This window comes from Salvia miltiorrhiza, chromosome 6, assembly GCF_028751815.1.
Source record: "Salvia miltiorrhiza cultivar Shanhuang (shh) chromosome 6, IMPLAD_Smil_shh, whole genome shotgun sequence".
Lineage (NCBI taxonomy): Eukaryota > Viridiplantae > Streptophyta > Magnoliopsida > Lamiales > Lamiaceae > Salvia > Salvia miltiorrhiza.
This window is the reverse complement of record NC_080392.1, coordinates 30427243-30451060: the sequence shown is the minus strand read 5'-3', so window position 1 is coordinate 30451060 and position 23818 is coordinate 30427243.

Here is a 23818-nt window from a genome sequence, read left to right as displayed (position 1 = left end):
ATTCGTCTTGGAAAAATCAAGAGGAATTCGGAATTCTCAAGAGAGAAATAAAAACTCACAAGTTTATTGATAAAAGAAGGCTAATTTTCGTCCAACATGTAGCAGCCATATATATAGGCAAAACTAAACCTAATCTAATAAGGAAACAACTTAAAAACAAGCACTAATAAGCCAAACAAGGCCCTTACTTTAAAATTCGAAATTTAACAAGGCCCTTAACTAATGGGCTGCGAAATAAAGCTAAATAAATAAAATGAAGTCTTTCAAACTTCGGTCCACTCGCACGTAATAAGATTAATCAAACACGGGCTCAATTCGCCAACTCCACAATCTCCAATTGGCTTCTTGATCAACTCTTGCTTCCAAACTTCTTCAACTAAGATCATCAAGCTCTCCTTGAACTTCTTGGCTCGAGCTCTTGTAACTGGACCAACAGGAACATGTACTGGATCTTGTACTAACGAACCTTGGGCTGCATCATTCTCCTCCTCTTGAAGAGGATTTGTCCTCCAATCCAAATCGTCACCTACATCAAAAGGACTCAAATCAGTTACATTAAAAGAAGCACTCACATTATACTCACCTGGTAAGTCCAACTTGTAGGCATTATCATTGATGCGCTCCAACACTTGGAATGGTCCATCCCCCCTAGGAAGTAACTTGGATCGACGTTGCAATGGAAACCTTTCCTTGCGCATGTGCGGCCATACCCAATCACCGGGTTCAAACACTACTTTGCGACGTCCTTGGTTAGCTCGCTCGGCATAGTGCTTCGTGCGCCTCTCAATATTAATCCTTGCCTTCTCATGAATCTGCTTCACAAAATCAACCTTTTTCTTGCCATCAAGGTTAGTATACTCATGCTCAGGTAAGGGAGATAAATCCAATGAGTCAAAGGATTAAATCCATACACAATCTCAAATGGCGAAAATTGAGTAGCTGAATGAACAGAACGATTATAAGCAAACTCAACATGAGGCAAACAATCTTCCCAAGACTTAATGTTCTTCTTGATAATAGCTCTAAGCAAAGTAGACAAAGTCCGATTCACTACCTCTGTTTGACCATCAGTTTGTGGATGACAAGTAGTAGAAAACAAAAGTTTAGTACCCAACTTACACCACAAAGTCTTCCAAAAATAGCTCAAGAACTTCGAATCCCTATCAGAAGCAATAGTCCTAGGCATGCCATGCAATCTAACAATCTCTCTAAAGAATAGATCAGCTACATGAGATGCATCATTAGATTTATGACATGGAATAAAATGTGCCATCTTAGAAAATCGATCAACAACCACAAAGATGGAATCTCGACCACGCTTAGTCCTAGGCAAACCTAACACAAAATCCATAGAAATATCAATCCAAGGTGTCGTAGGAATAGGCAATGGTGTATACAATCCATGGGAACTCACCCTAGACTTAGCTTGTTTACATGTAACACATCGACCACAAATTCTCTCAACATCACGTTTCATATGAGGCCAAAAGAAATGCTCATGCAGAACAGCTAAAGTCTTAGCAATGCCAAAATGTCCCATCAAACCCCCACCATGAGACTCAAGCAATAACAACTCACGTAAAGAACATTTAGGAATACATAACTTATTCTTCCTAAAAAGATAGTCATCATGCCTAAAATACTCTCCACTAGCAGCTCTCGCACATGCTAGATAAATCTCACCAAAATCATCATCATGCTCATACAAACTCTTGATACACTCAAAACCAAGCAACTTAGCATCTAAGGTAGAGATCAAGGCATTCCTCCGAGAAAGTGCGTCAGCCACAACATTCTTTTTACCTTGCTTGTATTTGATGACGTAGGGAAACGTCTCAATGAACTCCATCCACCTCGCATGCCGCTTGTTCAACTTGTGTTGCCCCTTCAAGTGTTTCAACGACTCATGATCCGTGTGAATGATGAACTCATTGGGCCACAAGTAGTGCTGCCACGTTTGCAAAGCTCTCACCAATGCGTACAGCTCCTTATCATACGTGGGATAACTCAACGTCGCCCCGTTTAGCTTCTCGTTGAAGTACACAATGGGTCGTCTCTCTTGTATCAACACTGCACCAATACCAACACCAGAAGCATCACATTCAATTTCAAAAGATTTGGAAAAATTAGGAAGAGATAATACCGGGGCGTGGGTCAATTTGTATTTCAACTGCTGAAATGCATCCTCTTGCGCCTTTCCCCACTTAAACTCTACATTCTTCTTGATGACTTCTGTCAAAGGTGCTGCAACACTGCTAAAATGAGGCACGAATCGCCTGTAGAAGCTAGCAAGTCCATGAAAGCTTCGAACTGCTGCAATGTTCGTCGGCGTTGGCCACTCTTGGATAGCTCTTATCTTCTCCTCATCAACCTGTACACCCTGTGCACTAACAACAAAACTAAGAAACACAAGCTTGTCCGTAACGAAAGTGCACTTCTTAAGGTTAGCAAACAACTTTTCCTTTCGAAGCACATCCATAACAGACCTCAAATGTTCAACATGCTCATCATGGTTGATGCAGTTCAGAGCAGAGTTCAGGATGCAGAGCAGAGCCGAGTTTCAGAGGCTGTACAGAGTGAAGATCCGGTACACGTGCCTGTTGGTCCGGTGACGAGAGCTATAGCCAAGACGTTCAAGGTTAATTTAATGATGTTGGTGGAAGAAATCTGGAGGCAAGAGCTGAAAAGACCAATTGGAGAATGACCGACAGATCAGAGCTCAAAGGTAGTAAACCTTATTACTTACAGAGCAGAGCCGCACAGCAGAGCGCATTTGCCAGAGCAGAGAAACCGTCCCGCCAGAGCAGAGCGCTTTGCCAGAGCAGAGGAACCTTCCCGCCAGAGCAGAGCGCATTTCCAGAGCAGATGGATTTCTCGCTAGGGTTATTTTGACTTGCTGAACAAGTTTCTTTGTTTCTTTGTTTACGATTGTTTCCTTCTTTACGTTAGGGTTTCCTGTTCCCTATAAATAGTGTTGCTATGTGTTGGACGAAGGGTAGACGATTTTTGATAATAATATTGTGAGTTATTTCTCCTCAAGTTTTGAATTCTTCTTGAGATTGCCAAACAAGAATTCAACCTATCGGCGAATCGACGAGTTCATCATCCCTCGTCGTGTGTCACTTAACGAGTTCATCATCCCTCGTCGTATTTCAGCCACTGCAAACGATACGGCTTGGGATGCTTCTCCGTGGTCAGCCCCAATCTCTCAACCATGGCTCTACTAGCCACATTCGTGCAACTCCCGCCATCAATGATCACACTACATACCTTGTCTTGAACAAGACATCTCGTGTGAAAGAGGTTCTCCCGCTGCTCTCGCTCATTGGGTTGAGTTTGGACACTCAAGGCTCTCCTAGCTACCAAAAGTTGTCCATTGGACGCGAAAATCTCCTCACACTCCTCCTCATCATCAGCACCATCTACATCCTCCAATTTCGGCATATCAGGATCGGTCTCATCACCATCCGTCAAGACTTCGCCGTCATCTCTCATGATCATAATTCTCCTGTTCGGGCAGTCACTCATAATATGCCCGAAACCTTGGCACTTGAAGCACTTCTTATCTCGATTTCGACCATCGAAAATGGTCGGAATGCCCTGATTTGCTGCACCGGATCCCTCATGTCGGGACCTAACGAACTGCTTTTTCTCCTCTCTCGGCGGTGCCTTCTTTTTCCATTGATTCCCTTTTGACGAGGAACCACTAGAAACTGGTTGCGATTGCCTCCAATTGCCCTGATTCTGGCGCTGGTTGCTGCTATTTTTGCCCCTCCTCTTGAGTTGATTCTCGATCTTTATGGCCATGTGAACCATGTCCTCCAACTCAACGTAGTGCTGCAACTCCACCTTATCACGAATATCCCAATGCAAACTAGCTAAGAATCTTGCCATGGTCGCCTCTCGCTCCTCCACCACATTGGCTCGAATCATGGCAACCTCCATCTCCTTATAATACTCATCTACACTCCGACTGCCTTGCCTCAAAGTCTGCAACTTGTTGAAAAGCTCGCGGTAGTAATGATTCGGCACAAAACGCTTCCTCATCACAGCCTTCATCTCCTGCCAAGTCTGAATAGGTGGCTCACTGTTTCTCCTTCTACTCGTCACCATCTGATCCCACCAAACAAGTGCATAATCTGAGAACTCAATCGCTGTCAACTTCACCTTTTTGAGCTCTGAATAGTTGTGGCAATCGAACATAAGCTCCACCTTTCTCTCTCAATCAAGATACAATTCGGGGTCATTCTTCCATTGGAAGGAAGGAATGTTCATCTTGATGTTGCCCAGATTGTCATCTTGCCACGTTCTGCCGCCATCGTCCTCTTCCTCAAATCCTGTATCATCTACATGCTCCTCATACGGACGGTGGAATCGACCTCCTCTACCACCACGGACTCCTCGTGTTAAATTGATCTCTCGAGAATGAGACTGCTCCATCTGTTCGATCTTGTCGTACACTCCCTCGATTTCTGAGTGTAGCATCTTGCCAAATTCTGAGCGAAGTGCCTCCAACACGAGTTTAAACTTTGGATCCATAACAGGGCTATCGCTCAAATCCGTACCCTGTTCATCTTTCTTAGACATAGTGACACAGACAGAAAACAAGAAACTGTTAGTGAAACAAAATAAAAGGACCTCACCACCTCACAAACACTCGTGTATCACTCAAGATGAAATCACTCAGCGCTCGTGTATCACACACAAATCACGGCTTTTTCCCTCTAATAGTCTCACCACTCTTGCCTTTTTCCGCTCAATTTCTCTCTCAAGGAATCAAATTCCCTCAATCTACCAACTGCACCAACGAGATTGCCAAACTGTCTCGAAAGGTTCTATACTACCCAAGGATTCCAGAAAACACAACGAGAAATAATCACAAACTGGAAAATTCAGTTTTTTTTTTTTGACACAGAAACGAAAAAAAAACGAAACCTGGATACGAAACGCGGCTCTAGTGCCAAATGATACGATCCTTGCCGACCAATCGAACACCACGCAAACGGAAGACTTGAAAAACGAACAGAAGATGGAATCCCAAAACCTTTGAATCTAACCCACGGAATGATTTAGGCGAACGAATCCCTAAACCCCAACGTGAAGTTGACGCAGCAACTCGGGGACGTTGAATGACACCCGACGAGAGTTGGTTGACTCGCCGTTACGTCGATAGTTGAATTCGTCTTGGAAAAATCAAGAGAAATTCGGAATTCTCAAGAGAGAAATAAAAACTCACAAGTTTATTGATAAAAGTAGGCTAATTTTCGTCCAACATGTAGCAGCCATATATATAGGCAAAACTAAACCTAGTCTAATAAGGAAACAACTTAAAAACAAGCCCTAATAAGCCAAACAAGGCCCTTACTTTAAAATTCGAAATTTAACAAGGCCCTTAACTAATGGGCTGCGAAATAAAGCTAAATAAATAGAATGAAGTCTTTCAAACTTCGGTCCACTCGCACGTAATAAGATTAATCAAACACGGGCTCAATTCGCCAACTCCACAATCTCCAATTGGCTTCTTGATCAACTCTTGCTTCCAAACTTCTTCAACTAAGATCATCAAGCTCTCCTTGAACTTCTTGGCTCGAGCTCTTGTAACTGGACCAACAGGAACATGCACTGGATCTTGTACTAACAAACCTTGGGCTGCATCAGAAGTGTTCGTACTGAAATGTGGAATCTTCAGTGGAACGGTTGTGTGCACCCAGCAAGCACACGGTTCGATTTACAGTACACCAGTTAAGCACTTACGGAGTGGATTGTTGGTCTGATCAACCGATCGTGGATGTAGGAAAGTGTTTTCCGAACAACGTAAAAGTCTCTGTGTTATTTACAGCTTTCAGTTTTACATTCTTACTTGTGCTCTTACTTTTGATAAACTGAATTCTGATTAAGTGCAAAGAGAAACCTAAGACTAACAACGTGCTCAACCGAGGCTATTACGAAACAAAGTTATTTCTGCTGCGTATGATATCAGTCTGACTGATCTATCCTCTGATAGTTAGGAAGATTTATATCATCTCTGTTTTAGCAAACTCGACTGAAGCTTTATGTGCATCAGTTAAGTTCCAGTAACTTAACTGATAACTCCTTACTGAAGAGTCTTTCAGTATCAGTCGGCAACCCTGTTTGGTCAAAACTCCTTTCAGTTAACAGGTGTCTTAGTTTGCTTGTAAACTTTCGTTTTGATCTCTATCTTGAGACCCCTCTGTTTTTAGAGGAAAGAAAAATAGCCCATAGGTGTATTCCCCCCCCCCATACACCTATTCGAGACCCTCCGGACCTAACACTTTGATACTTCTCTTCGGGCTTCAAGGGCTTCTATGGAGTGTGATAATGGTGGGAGAAGAGTCTTGGGAGTGGCGGGGATGTTGAGGGACGAAAATGGAGAGGAGAGAAGAGAATGAGAGCTTTTTATTGCCTTAGCACTTTCTTGGAGTGAAAATGAATGGAATGGGAGAAGTTTGTAGCCACTCTTGCTTTTGGGGAGGATATGCACGAAAATTTGGGGTAGGATATGGTGGCTGCCACCAATGGAAGGTACCTTGTGGCATGCAATTTGGTAGTTCCAATGCCAACTAATGATAGTTCTTGTCCCCTTTTGAATTTCTAAGTAAATCAGATTTTTAGGAGGGTTTAGGCGCTGAATTGGACTGGTATTTAACTATATAATATGGCCTAAAATTGGCCCAAGGCTTGTCAAATAATCGGCCCACCCTTTGGCCCATTCTACGAGTCCGTTTTCGCTCTACCCGTCTTAAAAACAAACACATATTAAAATAAATATGCACTTTGCTTTTCATACTTTGAAATGAAAAAGTATACATATATATACATATTGATTTAAATCAATATCACACAGAAAAATAAAAATCTATTTTCCGTTTTTCTTAAGAGAAAGCCTAGGCATCAAGACTCATTAAATTATCGCGAGGATAATTATTCTTGTTAATCGGGAATTAGTGACCTATCATATCTTAATAATATCAATAAGATATTATGAATCCTAGGATCGAAAATTCGGGGTATTACATGTAATTATACCACACATTAATTGGCGACACCTCAATAAAATATGATAATTATACAAGTTTAAAATAATGTTGCACAATTGTGGCATAATTTGCAGTATTTTATGTTTATGACATAAATTTATTGCATAATCTTTGTAACATCGGATATACGACGTCATTTTACATTTGTAGTAGAGCTATATTCATGACCGTCTCATATTAAATTTTACTAAATTTAATAAAATTAAATAATTTTTAGTAGAATGAAAACAAATCAAATAAAATAAATTAATTCTAAACTACTTTATGCACTAGTACTAGGAATTTGAGTAAATATGTGAACTTGAAAATTTATCCTCATCTGACGATACTTATCGCAATGAGACACAAAATTGAGCCGATGATGTTAACAACCATGGTATCGTGACATCATAAATTAAAATTTTTTCTTACACCGTTGTAATCATGTTATTTTTTTAATTATTATTGCATATAATCTAACACAGATATAGTTAGCAGAGGACATACAAAGATGGGTTTTGAATGGGGTACATGAAAGGTAATGCAATTGGAACTAAACACTGCCAATTATGTAGTCAGAAGCAATGCAGGGTTTTTTTCGTCACAACTCGGAATCTTAGCAAAAGATAAAAACAAACTGCCACTTTCTTACACATACTGGCAGGCAGTCCCTAATACACAAAAGGATCTCATTTGGGTGGAAGTGAAGGTACTTTGTTCATTTCAAATTTTAATTTTATATTCTACATTTCGTATGTTCTATTACATTTTCTTTTACATATTGCAACCATCAATCATGCCTCTTTCTATATTTATTTTTGTTGGATTTGTATACTGAAAGCAAGAACGTTTTATGCTTGTATACAATGATTCCTGTTTTCACTATTTAATCTCCTATCTGATTGGGTTCATGATTGCATATGTATGTTCTTTATCTCTATATAAGTAGATTATATGGTGTGTTGTAGATCACAGAAGACCATATAATTGGATTAAACCTTAAGAGATATAATATTATCACAACCGAAATAACTCTAGGACAAGTTATTGGTTTAGGTTGCGGTATAGATGGAAGTAGTTTGTCTTGACTACTTATCTATACTGGTACGTAATACGTATTGATAGGACCACAGTGAGATATATTCTTCTATCTGACTTAAGTGAAGAATTAGAGATCTCGGTGACTTATAAGATCTTAATACTAATAAGATGTCAGATATATATATTGATTCGTCTATCACTTTGACTTACTATGAGCAAGAGTTATATAGTAACTTGAGTACTCTGTATCTTGGGTGATAGCGGTTAATATATGATATCTGATTATCTGTATTGGTACTCGTATCCGTATAGGATAATGACATCCCCTTAAGGAGCTCAATAATGTTTATTGCGCTAAACCCTGTAGGTTGATTTAGTTCAGGCGCAATAATAAGGTTTGAGTGGTACTGCTTAAGGATTACAAAGAGATTAATTAATTCAGGCTGTCAGAGCTCTAATTAATTAATGGATGTCGGATATTTTAAATACGAGGATTTAATAAGTCTAAATACAAGCCCCGACTCATCACCGGCAATAAAAGGGTAAGTCAATATTGGTTCTCTAGTGGAATGAACTAATATTTATAAATTAATTATGGTCTGGGCTGACCATAGATAATTAATTTATTTGAGGCCCCATCTTTATTCCTTGTATCTGGTTCCTGGACTGGCCCAAAGTCTCCCAGCCCAGAGAAAGGCAGAAGACGCCCCTACACCCTAATTTGCGCCCCCTCACTGTATTTTATTATAAAATACAGCTGTCAGCTCTCAGGAAATACACACTGATAATTATTAGGGTTTGAGAACTGAGAGGAGGCGCAGGAAACGTGGGAGCTTTCTGTCTTGGGATTTCTCACAGTTCGTTGTCCATCCAACGGTGAGAATTGAGCGGGATACAGTCTAGAAGATCAGAACTGGAGTTGTTCGATACGATCATCAATCATCTGTGCATCCAATTCACAAGTAAGTAAATCCTAACACCTGTGTGCAGCTGTTAATTCATAGGAGCATGTTAGGATTAATCGTTGTATGATGAATTAATAATAATCCAAGAAACGATCATCGGGCAAACGGAACGTTAATTCAATTTAATATTCCTTCAATTGGTATCAGAGCCCAGGATTAATTTCTTGGCTCTATTATTAATTTATGTACGATTAATAATGTGCGTTGTTTTACTGCTGTTGTTCTTCGTGGTCTGTTGATTCGTGGAATACATCGTTTGACGTTGTAATAGTTTTTTCACCACGAGAAAATCCGTGGTTAGATTAGGATTTCAATTGTATTTTTGTTTTTCCGTTGTAATCTATAAAAACTGAGGAACGAGACGGAGATGACGACGAATCAACGACGAAGAACGGTGTGAGGAGACATGACGGGTACGGTGCGGCACGGGCTGCAGGCACCGAGGGCAGCGCGCGCACGAGCGCTTGCGCGCCGTGCGCCGCGCGCGCCTGGTCAGGCTGTCGGGCTGCCTCGTGCTGCTGTTACTGATTTATGCTTAATTGTTCTATTTTTTAAGGGTTTGCATGAGCATGTATTGATTTAAATCTTCTAGAAATTGGTGCGTTTTATGGTTTATTTTATGCTTTGCAGGAGATTTAGGTTTTATGGAGGGAAGAGTGCAATTTTGGAGAATTTGGGTGAATTTGGCGTTTTTTTTTGTTGTTCTGGTGTGCAGAGCTGAGCTGCGAGCCCAGCACCGTACCGCAGAGCTGAGCTTCGAGCCCAGCACTGTACTGCAAAGCTGAGCTGCGAGAGCGCACTGTAGCAGAGCATATCTCTGTCGCCAGAGCTGAGCTGCGAGCATAGCTCTGTCGCCAGAGCTGAGCTGTGAGCATAGCTCTGTCGCCAGAGCTGAGCTACGAGCTCTGCCCATCGCGCCAGAGCTGAGCTGCGAGCTCTGCCCATCTCCCCAGAGCTGAGCTGCGAGCTCTGCCCATCTAGTCAGAGCTGAGCTGCGAGCTCTGCCCATCTCGCCAGAACTGAGCTGCGAGCTCTGCCCTTCTCGCCAGAGCTGACTTTCCAGCTCTGCCCATCTCGCCAGAACTGAGCTGCGAGCTCTGCCCATCTCGCCAGAACTGAGCTGCGAGCTCTGCCCATCTCGCCAGAGCTGACTTTCCAGCTCTGACTACCTTTCCCGAGCATAATCATCAGAGTTCGCCTTCCAGTGCAGAGTTACTTTCGCCAGAGCTAAATTTCCAGAGCTGACTTCCAGCTCTGCCCTGACGCCAGAGCTTACTTTCAGCTCTGCACTGCCCTTTTCAGAGCTGAACGTGCAGAATTGTAAATTCTCGCTAGGAGGAGATTTCGTGAAGAACACGCCAGCTGGAGTTTCCTTATCATACATGATTCTATTACCTTTAGGAGTCCAGCTTTGGATGGCAACTTTGAGGAGAAGTCTATAAATAAGGGCTTTGTTTTGCATCAAAGAACGAACATCTCTAGCCCTAATTTTTGGTGTTCTGCCGTGAAGAAGCATTCCAGCGTTGCACTGCTCCAAAACTTAGGATTTTATTTGCTTTCTTAGTGCTTTCATAGAGTTCGAATTTCATTGTTTTTTAGATAGTTTTCGATTTGGCTTTGTTTAGTTTTTATTCTTGGCTTGTGATTGAGTGACACGATTACACGTTCAAGACATTTACGGTATTTCGTAATTCAATTCAATTTATTTTATTTAATCATGTTTATGCTTTTCATTCATGTTTATGCGTTCTTTTTAATTATGCAATTTAAATTATGCACTTTAGTTTCACGCCTAGATTAGTTGGTTTTTAATTTACACGTATTTAATTTCTTGAGTTAAGTTTCATTTAAGTTATTTAAAATCTTGCCTAGGTTTAATAGATTAATTCGCCTAGTAATTTTATAATTCGGTTTTAATTCAGTTTTCAATTCTAAGTTTTAGTTTAATAATCAAATACTTTACTGCTTTCTTTTATTGCTTTTTCCTACGATACTACTAGAAGCCCTTTAAGACTTTCCTTGTGAGATCGACTTGGGTTAGCTTACACGTTACAATAGATCTCGTATTATTGCGAGTCAATCTAGAGTAGTGTTTAGGTTGAGTCAGTTACCGAGATTACCTAGGAGGCGAGGCGAGGCGGGCTGGGCGACGCGAGCGACGGGAAGCAGCGGGCAGGGGCGGTGCGCGCTCGGGGCTGCGCCTGCGCGCTCTGCGCGCTGCATGCCCGGCGGGCGGCACGCTGCCGCTGCTGTTGCCGCACGCTGGAGCCGCTGCTGTCGCCGTCTGTTGCTGCTGCTGGAGACACCGTGGTCGAGCCAGGCGCTGGAGGCCGCGCCGGGCAGCTGCTACTCGCACAGGGGGCTGCCGCCTTGCGCTGTTGTCGCCGGCTGATGCTGCTGCTGGAAGCACCGTGCGCTGCCGGCGAGCTGCTGCAGCGCCGGGTGTGCTGCTGTGCGGCGGAGGGCGGCTGTACAAGGAAGGAGGCGGCAGCTAGGGTTTCCAAACCCTAGCTGCGAATTCCAAACCCTAGGGGGCCCAAACCCTAGTTTTTCCAAAGACGGGCCAAGTTTAGTTTTTGGGCTTGTTTTATTTTATTTTATTTTTTTTAAATAGAATAGATGTTGGGATTCCACGAATGGGTCACGAAGAATTTTAATTCTTTATTACTGTTCTTTGCATGCCGTGGTGTTTATCCCTTATGCTCTTAACTTGCTTTTGTTCGTCTCTGCTTGTTAATATGTTTTATTAACTGCGCTTAGACAAGCATGATAGTAGGTTTATCGTTTTCTTAAGCATGTTTTAGAATTCTGCGAGCATGTTTTTCATGTTGCGTTCTAGAAAAGCATGATTAGGATTATGTGCTTGAGCATGTACAAACCTTTTGAATGAAAAAGACTAAGCAGTTTTAATAATTTTAAGCAATTAAAATTATTTTAGACCTCCACATGCGGTCTCTAGACAAAGTGATTGGCGATATGAGTAAACGTCCACCCGCGTGGCTTACTTCATATTTGTCCTTTCATAAGTTTGTCAGATGAGATTTCTATAAAAATATTTAAATTCATTAAAGTAGTGGGAGTTATGCAGTAAACGTCCACCCGCGTGGCTTACTTGTATGATTTTTACAAGTACTTTGGAGAATGAATTTAAATAAGATAACCAAAGTAATTAAATCGAAAGCGACATGGTCCGAGTGAGTATGTCAATTTTGAGAATTTAATTATTGAGGTTAAATTGTGGTCATTGCTTAGATATCATATCAAGTACAATGTACAACTCCCCGCGGAGTCCCTTCTTAATTATGATATGGTCTAGTTAAGGTGCCAACTATTAATTTCTTTTGTCAAAAGGATAAGTTGACATGGATGGAAATTAAACGACTAGGTAAATAGTCTAGTTGAGGAGTTCGTGTGTAAACGTCCACCCGCGTGACTTGCACATGGATTCTTTGAGCGGTTGGAAGTTTTATTAATATTGTTTTATCAAAAGGTTACAATATTATTGTTACGAACTATATGCATTCATATTCTTACATGTTTAAATTGTTTACTTTCAGATATGTCTATGTCTCCGATTATTAACATTCTAGCCAATAATCCTCTCACCGGTCCTAATTATACCGAATGGAAACGCCACATAATGTATATTCTTGACGCTGATGAGCACAGTTTTGTGCTTACTACTCCACGTCCCGCAGCCTTAACTGATCAATCGACTGATGCGGAACGTGAGGCGCATAGAAGGTGGCACAAGTCGAATAATATGGCCAAGTGCTATATTATTGTCGCAGCCCGACATCTAGCCAGTGATAGCGTAGATTGGGTATCGATACGACTAATAAAATGATAGGGTAAAAACAAGCAAACTAGAAGACTCATCAAGCGGAAGTTACTAATAATTCAAGTTAAAGCAATAAAATACCATCAAACTTAATAGAAACATGGTCGGCTTCATACATTCAAAAGTATCAAGGTTCTTGTCAACGAAAACAAAAGGGAGTATAGTTAAATATTTACAATGATTCATAATGTTCAGGGTAGCACAGCATAACGTGATCAGACTACATGTATGAAGACATATAGCTGAGAGTAACAATCCTAATTAAGTTCATAGCTAGTCTTCAACTAATCACACTACCGTATAGGAGTAAAATACGGTACTAAAAAGGTCGTCTATGAACAACAGCCCTCCAGCGATCCCCCAATCTCTCTCCTTGCTCATCCTGCACATTTAGAAATACATGCAGGGCTGAGTATAAAATACTCAGTGGACATAAGCCGAAAATAAACAATCTCGCTCTTAGAGCTATTATTTAACTTGACATTTATACATCACACAGGGGTTTTTCTTTTAAAAGAACCTGTGTAAGCAATTGATAAATTGAAAAATAGACTGCAGTCATAAATACTTAGCATGTAGTACCACTTCTACAACTTATCATCATCATGGTACTGAGAAGTAGGCCTTCTTCTCAAGCACCGTAACCGGCCGACCTGACAGTCGGCTCACGGTCATTTCTAATCGGCCAACCCGGTATACAGCTCACAGTTACCTCTGTGTACACAATCCCGCCTTTGGCAGGACCCGAAATCGTTTCATCCGTAGAGGGTAACATACAGGCTCGTCGTCATCAAAATTCGGCAAGTTAATTAGTTCAAACATCAATTTATCATCTTAAAACTTATAGACATCATCAAAATCATCATTTAGAAAGCCTGTAATAGAAGTATTAGAAAGTAATGCCCACCTTGAAATCTTAGCTTTGGTCCTCGTACTTCGGAGAAATCCTACTTATGCCCTTGACTCGTGTCTTCAGATATCATTAATGGCATAGACGATTCATGTAATAAAATAAACGTCAATCAGACAAATCCTTACTAGGTTTACTATTCTCATCTAAATACTAGTCTCCCCTTCTCATTGTTTCCTTGTAACTAATCACTCTTCGTAACCAAAATACTTTTATAATAATACTTCCTAATTATTCATCGATTTCATTATCAACCACATACCAAAGTTTTAAGTTAATATGTTCATTAAGGAAAGACTTCTAAATACACAAACCCAGATAACCTTTAGCAATCACAAACTAAAGTTATGAGGTTATATCACATTCTTTAATATATACTCGCTAATTCACATAATGCTTAATGATATTACTAAGTGGTTTAATATCTCAAGAGAACCAATTTGGTTAAGTAAATTAAACTCGGAAAAAGTGTTATATATATATATAAACACATATATATATATATATATGTATCCCATAAGCATGTTTTATGAATTACTAAGGTGTATAGTTATCGTCTTTAACACATGCAATTTACTAAATCAAAGGTAGGTGTACTTTGTGCAAAACCATACTTGACTTCATATACTCTGTCCCAACTTCAAGCAATAAACTGCTTTACCTCGGAACTCTCCTGGGTTTGGGACTCATACTTGAAGAGAAAAGTATAGCTCCTCCTTCTTGAAACCAAGCTTTTGATCACACTCTAGCTTTTGATTTATGGAGATAAAGATGTTTTGAGCATGATTTAAGAGCTTTCTATGGTGTAGAATTGATCTATGGAGCTTTGGTTATGCCCAACAATGGAAGGTGTTGATGGAGAAAGAGAGAGAAAAGTGAGATGAAAGGGACGGCTGCTATGGTGAGGATGAAAGAGAAAAGTGTTATACATATATAACCTCATTTACTTAGCCATCAAGTATTTGGATAATAACACATGCTTAATTATCCACTTGCATAAATATCTTATCCATCCATCCACTTGCTTTGACTTCTTCCGCACCAGAGCAGAGCTCGTCTTAGCTCTGCCTCCAGAGCAGAGCTCAACTTCAGCTCTGCCTCCAGAGCTGAGCTCGTCTTCAGCTCTGCCTCCAGAGCAGAGCTCAACTTCAGCTCTGCCTCCAGAGCAGAGCTCGTCTTCAGCTCTGTCTCCAGAGCAGAGCTCGTCATCAGCTCTGCCTCCAGAGCAGAGCTCAACTTCAGCTCTACCTCCAGAGCAGAGCTCGGTTTTAGCTCTGCTGCCAGAGCAGAGTTGACTGACTCAGCAGAGCAGAGCAGAGCTAACTGACTCGGTCAGAGCAGAGCTAACTGACTCGGCCAGAGCAGAGCTCACTGACTCGGCCAGAGCAGAGCTAACTGACTCGGCCAGAGCAGAGCTCACTGACTCGGCCAGAGCAGAGCTCAATTTCAGCTCTGGCTTGAAAGTCAGCTCTGGTCTCCAGTGCTGTGCTCGAATTTTCAGCTCTGCCTCCAGAGCAGAGCTCGACTTCAGCTCTGCCTCCAGAGCAGAGCTTTCAGCTACGCTATCAGAGCAGAGCAGAGCTAGGCTCAACATCAGCTCTGCTTCGGTTCAACTTCAGCTCTGCTTCCAGAGCAGAGCCCGGATTTAGCTCTGCTGCCAGAGCAGAGCTCGGCTCGCCAGAGCTGCCACCAACTATTGAAAGAAAAGAAAATTTTAACTACATCAAAGTTCAATCAACATCTCTAAACATCCTTATTTCCTCAAAGTATTTCATTCTCCAATCTTATCATCGAAAATATAATAGCTCATACTATTGGGATATCTCATCTCATCATAAGATTATTTTTATATCTCGGTGCTCTTAAAAATAAATCTCAAAATATTTATAAACAGGTAAAAAGCGGGGTGTTACATCCTACCCCCCTTAAAAAAATATTTCGTCCCGAAATTTACGTTATTTACCTTCGGGAAAAAGCTCGGGGTACTTCTCCTTCATCTTCTGCTCAAGTTCCCAAGTTGCTTCTTCTTGGCCATGGTGTCTCCATTGGATTTTCACCAAAGCAATTGATTTATTTCGCAACTGCTGTATTTTCCTATCTAGAATAACTTCTGGCCTCTCCTCATAGCTCAAGTCCGGTTCCAGGGATACTTCTTCTTGATGAATGACGTGTTTTGGATCAAACACGTACTTCCTCAGTTGAGATACATGAAAAACGTCGTGGACGTTTGCGAAGTGTGGTGGCAACGCAAGTCTGTAAGCAACGGGGCCTACTTTCTCTAGTATATCATACGGTCCTATGTACCTTGGTTTGAGTTTTCCTTTCACTCCGAATCGATGCACTCCTCGAGATGGGGAAACCTTCAGAAAAACTTTATTTCCCACATCGAAATGAATCTCTGTTCTTCTGGTATCTGCGTAGTGAAGGAATATTAAATTGAATTAATACTCGATTGCCCGATGATCGTTTCTCGGATTATTATTAATTCATCATACAACGATTAAATCCTAACATGCTCCTATGAATTTAACAGCTGCACACAGGTGTTAGGAAAACTTACTTGAGAATCGGATGCACAGGTTGTTGATGATCGTGTCGAAAGACTCCAGCTCTGGTCTTCTCGACTGTATCCCGCTCAATTCCCAACGTTGGATGGACAACGAGCTATGGAAATTCCCAAGACAGAAAGGCACCTCACGTTTTTCTGCGCCTCCCTCTGCTCTCAAAACCCTAATTTTTATCAGTCTATTTTGCTGAGAGCTGACAGCTGTATTTAATAGAATTAAATACGTGTGGGACGCTTGGAATCTGTAATAGGCGTTCCTTCTCTCCTTCTAGGGCTAGGAGACTTTGGGCCAGTCCAGGGACCAGATACAAGGAATAAAGATGGGCCTCAAATAAATTAATTTATCTATGGTCAGCCCAGACCATAATTAGTTTATAAATATCAGTTCATTCCACTAGAGAACCGATACTGACTTACCCCTTTATTGCCGGTGATGAGTCGGGGGCTTGTATTTAGACTTATTAAATCTCCGTATTTAAAATATCCGACATCCATTAATTAATTAGAGCTCTGACAGCTTAAATTAATTAATCTCTTTATAATTCCTTAAGCAGTACCACTCAAACTTTATTATTACACCTGAACTTAATCAACCTGCAGGGTTTAGCGTAATAAACCTTATTGAGCTCCTTAAGGGGATGTCATTATCCTATACCGGATACGGGTACAAATACAGATAATCAAATATCATATATTAACCGCTATCACCCAAGATACAGAGTACTCGAGTTAGTATATAACTTTCACCCATAGTAAGTCAAAGTGATATACGAATTAATATATATATCTGAATACTTATTAGTATTAAGATTTATAAGTCACCGAGATCTTGATTCTTCACTTAAGTCAGATAGAAGAATACATCTCAAACTGTGGTCCTATCAATACGTAATGACGTACCAGTATAGACAAGTAGCCAAGACAAACTACTTCCATCTATACTGCAGCCTAAACCAATAACTTGTCCTAGAGTTATTTCGGCTGTGATCATATTATATCTCTTAAGGTTATTCCAATTATATGGTCTTCTGTGATCTACAACACACCATATAATCTACTTATATAGAGATAAAGAACATACATATGCAATTATGAACACAATCAGATAGGAGATTAGATAGTGAACTTAGGAAACATTGTATACAAGCATAAAACGTTCTTTCTTTCAGTATACAAATCCAACACGTAGGACTTCTGACGATCTTGGGCCTCCTTGATTCTCTGACGAATCTGTCGCACGGTAGAAATCATTTCTTCTAGTGCTTCAGGTCCAAGTATCTTTCTTTCTCCTACTTCGTCCCAATAAAGCGGAGATCTACACTTTTTCCCATACAAGGCTTCATATGGAGCCATGTTAATAGTTGACTGGAAACTATTATTATAAGCAAACTCAATTAAGGGCAAAACTTGTTCCCATTGGGTTCCTTTGTCTAGTACAACAGTTAGGATCATATCTTCCAGAACTTGTATAGTCCTTTCAGATTGTCCGTCTGTCTGAGGATGAAAAGCTGTACTAAAGTTCAATTTAGTACCCAACTCCTTCTGCATGCTTATCCAAAACCGTGAGGTAAATTTGGAATCTCTGTCGGATGTAATCGTCATCGGTACTCCATGCAGTCGTACTATTTCTCGCACATAGATCTGAGCTAGCTTGTCAGATCCATAAGTAATCGAAATAGGTATAAAATAGGCACTCTTTGTCAATCTATCAACAACTACCCAAATGGATGTGTTTCCTCTTTTCGACTTCGGCAATCTAGTGACAAAGTCCATAGCTATGTGATCCCACTTCCATTCGGGAATCTCTAACGGGTGTAGTTTGCCATAGGGTCGTTGGTGTAGTGCTTTTACTTGTTGACATGCCAAACATCTTTCTACGAAAGCTGCTATCTCTCTCTTCATCCCTTCCCACCAAAACCTAGTTTTCAGATCTTGGTACATCTTCGTGCTTCCTGGGTGTGCGGTGTACTGAGTGTCATGAGCTTCGCTCAAAATTTCATTCTTCAACTCATCTTTATCAGGCACACACAATCTTCTTTCGTATAAGATGGCATTGTCTGCCGCTTCTTGATAACTTTCCATTTTCTCAGTTCGAATCCTCATACGCAATTTCTCCATTTTCTCATCTTCTCGTTGCGCCGCGATAATCCTTGATCGCAAATCCGGTGCAATACTCAATGTGGCCAATACGACCTCTGTCGTTTGTGGTGGTAATATAACTTCTATGTTCATCCTCTCGAATTCTTTGATCAAGTCCTTTTCTTGGGTAAGGAGAAATCCCAATTCTACTTGATTACTTCTACTCAAAGCGTCAGCTACAACGTTAGCCTTTCCAGGGTGGTAATTAATTCCACAATCATAATCTTTTACTAACTCGAGCCATCTTCTCTGTCGCATATTGAGATCCTTTTGCTCGAAGAAATATTTGAGACTCTTGTGATCGATGTATATCTCGCACCGTACTCCATAAAGATGGTGTCTCCATATCTTCAATGCGTGTACCACTGCTGCTAATTCTAAATCATGCGTCGGGTAATTCATCTCGTGTGGTCTAAGTTGTCGTGATGCATAAGCTATCACTTTTCCGTCTTGCATAAGTACACATCCTAGACCATTCTTTGACGCATCTGTGCAGACAGCGTACTCTTTATCTGCCCTTGGAACAGCTAGCACTGGAGCAGTGGTGAGTCTCTTCTTCAATTCTTGGAAACTTCGCTCACACGCGTCAGTCCACTCATACTTGACATCCTTCTTTAGCAGGTGCGTTATTGGCTTAGCAATTTTTGAAAAGCCCTCAATGAACCTTCGGTAATAACCTGCTAACCCTAGAAAACTGCGTATTTCATGCGGCGTAGTTGGTGATCTCCATTCTTGTATAGCTTGTACTTTTGTTGGATCTACCTCAATTCCCCTTGCAGAAACGATATGGCCCAGAAAATTGACGTCCTTGAGCCAAAACTCGCATTTGCTAAACTTAGCGTAAAGTTTCTCAACTCGCAATTTCTCTAACACGATCCTTAGATGTTCTTCATGTTCCTGTTTACTTCTCGAGTAAATCAAGATATCATCGATGAAGACTACCACGAACTTATCTAAGTATTCGTGGAAAACCCGGTTCATGAGGTCCATGAACAAAGCAGGGGCATTCGTTAGTCCAAAAGGCATCACTATAAACTCATAGTGTCCATATCTTGTACGAAATGCCGTTTTCGGAATATCTACTGACCGTATCTTCAGTTGATGGTATCCCGATCTTAAATCAATCTTCGAAAAAGTATTCGCCCCCTGTAGTTGGTCAAACAGGTCATCTATTCGGGGCAGAGGATACTTGTTCTTCAGCGTCACTTTATTCAACTCACGATAATCGATGCATAACCTCAAGCTGCCATCTTTCTTCTTGACGAAAAGAACGGGTGCTCCCCACGGGGAAACACTGGGTCGAATGAAACCCATGTCCAACAATTCCTGTAGTTGGAGCTTCAATTCCTGTAACTCTGCCGGTGCCATTCTATAAGGTGCTTTTGATATTGGTGCGGCTCCGTGCTCAAGGTCGATCGTAAACTCGAGTTGCCGATCGGATGGTAACCCTGGCAAAGCTTCAGGAAAAACGTCTTGATACTCCCGCACAACTGACACGTCGTCGATGTTTGCCTTTGATTCCTCGTTTTGATTTAAGTATACAACGTACGCAGTTGTATCATTCCTCTCCAAAAGCTTTTTGGCTTGTAGTGCTGAGATGATTGGCATCTTTTTCCATTTCCTCTCAATGCCAATAAAAGAGGTAGACTCTTGGCCGGGAGGTTGAAATGATATGCGTCTTTCCTTACATTGTATCATCGCGTGGTTTTCCTCTAACCAATCCATTCCCAAAATGATGTCCAAATGCCACATAGGCATTACCCTCAGGTTTCTCGCCTTAAGCTGTATTGATCCTAACTCAAATTCTAAGTTAAGACACACACGTGAAACCGTAATAGTTCTGCCTATGGGAGTGGTTACCCTTAGATGTTGTGGAGCAGGTTCTATGTTCAGTTCTAACGTATCGACACAAGTATGTGAGATAAAAGAATGCGAAGCTCCAGTATCAAACAAAATTACTATAGGCACTCCTTTCAACTTGCCTATGCCTGTCAAATTTCCTTGATTCTTCTCTGGTGCTTTCTGCTCAAGTGCGAACACCCTCTGGTGATGCTGTTGATTTGCCTGCAGGGCTGGGGGTTGCCTTCTTGACTGACGTGGTCGATAGGCTGGCTGTTGTCGCTGTGGTGGAGGTAGTGGTAGAATTCCTTCCATTGCTTTGAGTTGCGGCCGAAACTGACTCGGTCGTCCTCCGCTTCCACTTTGCTGACGATTTGGACACTGGTTCGAGTAGTGCCCGACCTTTCCGCAGGTGTAACAGGTATTCTGTCCCATTTTACACTCTCCCAAGTGTAGTTTATTGCACTTTGGGCAAGGCGGTAACCCTCGCGGTCCTTGAAAAACTGCTGCTGGAGCAGCTGGGCCAACATAAGGCCGTTTATCTCTGTTCTGAAACTGCGGTGGCGCATTCTGACTCTGCCACGGCTTCTTGGGACCTTGACTTCGGTCATCCCATTTTCTCTTACCCTTTTGGCCTTGTCCAGCAAAAGGTTGGTTTCCCGCTTGAACACTCAGGTTTAATTGTGGCATCGGGCCTTGACTCGGTCTCTCTGGCTGCATTGCCAGTTCCATGTCTAGCGCTCGGTTTAAAGCCTCAGCGTAGGTTAGCGCACTCTGACTCGCTAAAACAACTCGTATCTCTTGCTTTAATCCAGAGCAAAACAGTTCCGACATCTTTTCATCTGTATCTACTCGATATGGAGCATATCGAGCCAAATCGCAAAACTGTCGGTCATACTCGGCTACCGTCTTATTCCCTTGCTTCAGATTTATAAACTCCATCTCTTTCTTCTTTCGATAGCTTCGGGGTATGTATTTCTCGCAAAGAGCTTCTTTGAATTGCTCCCACGTAAGAGCTGTTATTTGCTCCTCATTCATCGTTTTCTGTTTTGCTTCCCACCATAAATCTGCGGATCCCTTAAGTTGATACGACATACACATGAGACGCTCAGCGTCGTTACATCTAAGGAATCTGAAAATTCTCTCCATACTTCGAATCCACTCCTCGGTTTCAGTGGGATCTCCTGATCCATTTAATGTTGGTGGATTTTGCCTCAAAAAGAGTTCTTCTATTCTCCTTTCTGGCTGTGGAGGGGGTGGTGGTGGCGTAGGTTCTCTTTGTTCCTCCTCTTCCTCTTCTTGATTTCTATATCTCCTTCTTGGCGGCATTCTTAAAAAGAAACATATGTCAACTCTTAAAACTAGTTCTTCTAAATTATCGATCTTAGGGTTCTTACTCAACATCATATTACCTCTATAACATTTATATCTCTTAGTGGAAAATCTCTTTTTGTATTTAACATCATAATATGAAAGCATAAAACAAAACTCTTATTTATAAAAGACCCTCGGGTCATTATCATATATATATATAAAAATTGCCTCTTACGAGGACTTTTACAAAAAGGGATATATACAGCAAAAAGTCCCTAATACATACTATGACGCTCTATCAAAATGGTCGTCATACGTACTAGGCATCTATATATGTTAGATACCGATATACACACTATACTATGCATCTCTAACTATATACATCTATCTTCATATAAGCATCTCCATCCCATCATCATATGTAGCTACTCTCACTCAGACCCATCCAGTCCCACCGAAAGCATCTCCGGATACTCTACTTCCCGCATCATCTACTGTCATATCCTCTCTGGGCTCAATCTCCTCATCCTCACTAGGCTCGGTCTCCTCACTATCATCATCATCCTCTGTCTCATCCTCAACATCTGTGTCTACCATCGGGTAACAAACAGGTGGCTCCGGAATAGGCTCCCATACATCGACTCCGTCAGCAGTGGTCCGACGCCGTAGTGGTCGGGTCTGTCCATGCCCAACTGTCATCTCTGGCGTCTCCTCGTCTGGGTCCTCATCATCACTATCAATCGGAATTGGATGAGATGGTCCCTCCTGTGCATCTCTGGATGGTGGGTATAGAATAGGATGCATATAATGCTGAAACTCAAGTGTGCCAGGCTCAGGTAGAGGAGTAACCCTCGGGTAAGGATCAAAAGGCACATACTCAGTACAAGGCATCGGAGATGGAATAGGTGGTATAACCTCTGAATGAGGCAATGATAATGGTGATGTCGCTGGGGCCGGCTCCCAAGGAGGCAAATCAGCACTGGGAAAGGGTATCAATGTCAAATAATGAAATGGATCAAAGTCCATGTATGGCGTCCCAGTCTGCAGAATGCCCGACTCCGGAACAGCAGAATCCGGAACAATGGGCTCAAAAACAACGGCCTTATCAGGCACGAATGGCTCCGGAACATACGGAACCTCATCAACTGGGGGTGCGGGTATAATCGGGAAAGGATCTGTCGGAAGAGGGGGTGCATCATATGGTGGTGATGGGGGATCATCAAACACAAAGTAGCGGTGACTAATCGTCGCTACAAAACCCCTAAAATCTGCCCGCACAAAACGACCAAACTCAGTCCTAACTATATACTGCGGCACTAGTGAAGCCGCCCAATCTTGCCACTCAGGTGGTAACTGTGGAATCAAACTCGTGATAGCCTCTGCTTCATCAATCCCATATAAGGTAGCCTCTAGCCATCGTCTATGGTAGTGGGCTAAAAATTCTCCGAGTGTATCCCCTTCTTGGGGCCTATAGTCCCTGAACCATCGGCGCATCATCTCTCTTAAACGTCGCTGCATCCTGGAATAAAATTCTAACTTCTATCACATCAAGGATAAGGAACTTACTTGATATATCTCAAACAATGACATACTCAATCTCGTTTGGTACGGTGGTGCATTGGCTATTCTAGCCTTAATATTTCTCCATTCATTCCAAAACCACTAGCTCACATCATATTCCATCACCTCAAGCAGTTCCATCCATCAAAACATTACATATCTCGTTAGTACATCACAAACAAATTTCAACATCAAACAATGCAATAATAACGCTTACCTTGATAAGCCGGAGGAGATGGGGCGCTGAGGTGTTGTTTTAGACTTACTCTCAATCTTACTTTCACTCTAGCCTAAGGATTCAAGGTAGGCTAGACTCAATCTCAAGGTAGGATTTAGTCTCATGAGTAAATGAGATCAAAAGATTTACTCAACTCAAGGATAGTTGAAATCAATCATTTGGCTCAATTGTGAAAGTTTAACTCAATCAAGGAGTTTGAACTTAATCAAGAATGAAACTCAGAGCAAACGACCTGCTCTGATACCACTCTGTCGCAGCCCGACATCTAGCCAGTGATAGCGTAGATTGGGTATCGATACGACTAATAAAATGATAGGGTAAAAACAAGCAAACTAGAAGACTCATCAAGCGGAAGTTACTAATAATTC